The sequence below is a fragment of the Clupea harengus genome, chromosome 24 (genome assembly GCF_900700415.2).
Source record: "Clupea harengus chromosome 24, Ch_v2.0.2, whole genome shotgun sequence".
In the NCBI taxonomy this organism is placed as follows: domain Eukaryota; kingdom Metazoa; phylum Chordata; class Actinopteri; order Clupeiformes; family Clupeidae; genus Clupea; species Clupea harengus.
In genome coordinates, this window is record NC_045175.1 from 8667686 (window position 1) to 8671070 (window position 3385).

At 41.1% G+C, this 3385-nt stretch overlaps 1 long non-coding RNA gene across 1 annotated transcript in view; it reads left to right on the plus strand.

Moving 5' to 3' along the window:
- LOC116219169 overlaps positions 1-1016 on the plus strand; it is a 2475-nt gene extending 1459 nt beyond the window's left edge. The window contains exon 2 of the long non-coding RNA XR_004163101.1: positions 1-1016. This exon is cut by the window's left edge and continues 142 nt beyond it. This is a non-coding gene — a long non-coding RNA (uncharacterized LOC116219169).
- The last annotated feature ends 2369 nt before the right edge of the window (positions 1017-3385 follow it).

The following is a 3385-nucleotide window of genomic DNA, read 5'->3' on the forward strand; positions in this document are numbered from 1 at the left end:
GGAGCAACAAGTCCGTACAGCGCCCCCCTCTGACCACTGCCAAGAACTGCAAGGAGGAGGACAGCAAGGTGCTGATATGTTGAGTGGAAACGCGAAAAAAAGCAGCAGGAAGAGAGAGAGAGAGACTCAATTCTCATCTTTTCAGCGGTTGGAGTTGGAACAACAGAATGGGATTTAATTCCTTTCTGTTTCCCTTTTATGAGAAAGGGGGATTACGATACAATATGGTTGAAAACAAAAAGTCTAAAACCTGGCCTCATAGGATTGTATAATTAACATTCAGTTAATTCAAATGTTTGGCCTCAGTAAGTCATGAAGAAGTCTTAAATAACATAAGTTGAGTTTAGTCTACTATGGAGTTTTTACGGAAAAACTATGGAGTTTTTACGGAAAGCTATGAAATAGTACATAAAGTTCATCTTCTCTTCCATAACAGTATATGCACTTTACACTAGAACTAACATATGTGACCGGCGGTCTGTGAACTTGAGATTGAACTGAAATGGACCTTTCGAGTCAGTGATCAGTTATGCCAAAATTGTGTTGGTGCAAACCATTGTGTGAGTGCCAAATGTTTGTTTGTTTGTTTGTTGGTTTGTAGTTTGTTTGTTGGTAGAGCCTGAGCCAGACACGTGCCCGCCAGATACTGTTTCTTTCTAAACTGTTTTAGATCGACAGTAAATGTTATTTAATCTCTGCAATAATTATGTGTTTAGGGTAAATTCATCGCAAACCATATGTGATACAGAGGTCACTTGTAACTGATGAACATCAGAGTTGTACCTTTAACTTTTGAGGAAAACCACATGGTTTGTTGGTGTTATGACCCGTTGTTTTTGAAAGCTGTCAATCATGTGCCAAATACTGTATCGATCATTTCCATGTCTTGTATGTTCAGAAACGATGTTTCCACCTGCACACGCATCATTGTTTTCACACCCTGTTTACACTAAGAACTAAGCTAGCCTTGCCTGAAAACGGATTCAGAAATAATAAATACATTATTTTTATCTCTAGCTGTGGTCTTGTTGTCCTCTATGAACATATCAGTGAAACTAAGCTAAGTTGTGTTAGACCCATTTCTGATTGTTGCCATTTTGGCAACCAGCACCTTGCCTGTTTTATCACCTGCAAACTCTCCTTTAACACACATTCATTGAGCAGATCATTACAATACAACTTTTTTCATAATTCATAAATATAGCAGCAAATGAAAGCAACGAATTATAACATTTCTTCTCCAACATTCTCTCTACACCTAGCAACTTGTATGTAGGATACCTCAAACAACAATGCAGAGCATGACCGATGAGTGGGTACGCTCCTGGAGAGTTGGAGGACAAGTTCTGGGGAAGTAAACAAACCCCTTTTGATTACATGACTGAGTTCCTAATGTTGCATGCATGTAAAGGGGAAGCATAGAACCTGGTGTTCTTTAAAAAACTCTATAATTAGGAAAGTTAGTATTAGGAAAGCACGTTATTGTTGACTTAATAAAAAATGGTGGTCTTTAAGAACTCTGTAATAAGGAAAGTATAAGTGTTTAAAACACACTATTTCACACGTAATAAATAAAAAAATTGTTCTTTCAGAACTCTGTAATAAGAAAAGTGTAAGTGTTTAAAACTTCTGTAGAGCTTGCTTCAGGTGTTCTGTACGCGTCAAGGTGACTTGGCAGCAGTCTTTCCTTCTTTGCAGTACGAAGTCTCAGCAGTCTTTCCTTCTTTGCAGTACGAAGTCTCAGCAGTCTTTCGAGTCTTTGCTCATTGACTGTTGCCTTGTATCATTTTCTGCCTAACGTGTCACTTTTAGATTGCCCAAATGAATAAACTATGTTAAGATGTAATTTGTGGAGGAAGAGGGACTTCAAGAATTCAAAGAGGGGGTTAGTACCCCCCCCCCCCCCCCCCCACCACCACCGCCGCCTACATTGAGCCAGGTGTGGCCACTGTAGACTACTGATTCATACAGTATTGTGGCTCCCTGTTGTAGCAGGGCTGGGGGGAAGCCTGTGTGCACTTGTGATAGGATTAGTCTGGGTGTGTTTTTTGGTGTTTTCCCATGGAGAGTAATAAAATGTGAGATGGCTGGAGTGGGAGAGGAAGACAGTGCCACTTTCAGAGGACAGGAATGGAGAGAATGCGTCTGGTACCCACCACTTCCCTGCTGCACGTCCCTCTCTCTCTCTCTCTCTCTCTCTTTCTCTCCCTCATTCTCTCTCTCTCTCTCTCTCCCTCTCTCTCTCCCTCCCTCTCTGTCTTTTTCTCTTTCCCACAATTATTTTCACTTGTTTTCAAGAGGCAGACAGAGAATAATACAGGTCAGTGATCTTGGCCTCTTATGATTCTTTTAAACCTTGATTATTGGCCTCTTATGATGCTTTTAGACATTGATTCTTCTTTTTTAGTTGTCTTTAAAGCTACTTGCATGATATGTGTTGGGCTCTAGAGTCCATATTAAGAAGCTATACAGTATGTATGACCTGAAATGGTTTAATGTAGGTAACATCACCAACATGGTCTGTTCGTGTTCACTGAATGGTTTCTTGAGTTGCAACGGTAAACAAACTTACTGCAAGCCGCTGACAGCGAACATTTTAATTTCTGTGGGCATCGAATAAAAACAAGCAAACCTTTGATGACCAGACCTAGCGTAGAGGTTGCACATGTGTTGAGACTTGTGTTGAGACCGTTCATATTCACTGGCTGCATACATAAGACGAGGTGACTGTAACCTGGGTAACCTAAATTGGGCCTGTTTGTGTTCATAAAGAGCATTTTGAGTTGCATGATTTGATGGTACATCACATCGCAGTAATTATATTAACAATTAACACTGACGATTACTGTGAGCAGCACAACGTGTGAAACTCATTGATGTTTTTTCCCCAAATCCTCTCATAATAATGCCATACTGCAACACTGGCTTTGTGAATCCCTTTTGCATCCGTGTGTGTTAATGTTGCATATTTGCATTCACACACATGCGCATCAGTTGTGTTCTTTTGGCTACAGGTGATGTTCTCCTTGCTGCCTCCTGCCGATATTGCATCGTTCAGATGTCTCCCTTCAAAGAGCCCTTCCTACAGTGGGGGCTATAAATAGACGTACTCTTCTGTGCTAAACGTGCTCTTTGCTCTTTGCTCAACATCTACCGCTCCCTCTGTTGCTATTTTTTGGTCTTGTCTGTCTCCCTTTCTCACTGCCATCTCTTTCTGCCACTCTCGCTTGCATATTCTCCTTCTTCCTCACAAGCACATACCCTCATACTCTCTTCCTCTCTCTCTCCATCTCTCTGTCACATTAGCTCCCTCCATCTGTTGCAGGAAATTGAGATCTCTTCCTCTGTCAAACTCACACACACACACACACACAAAAACACACAC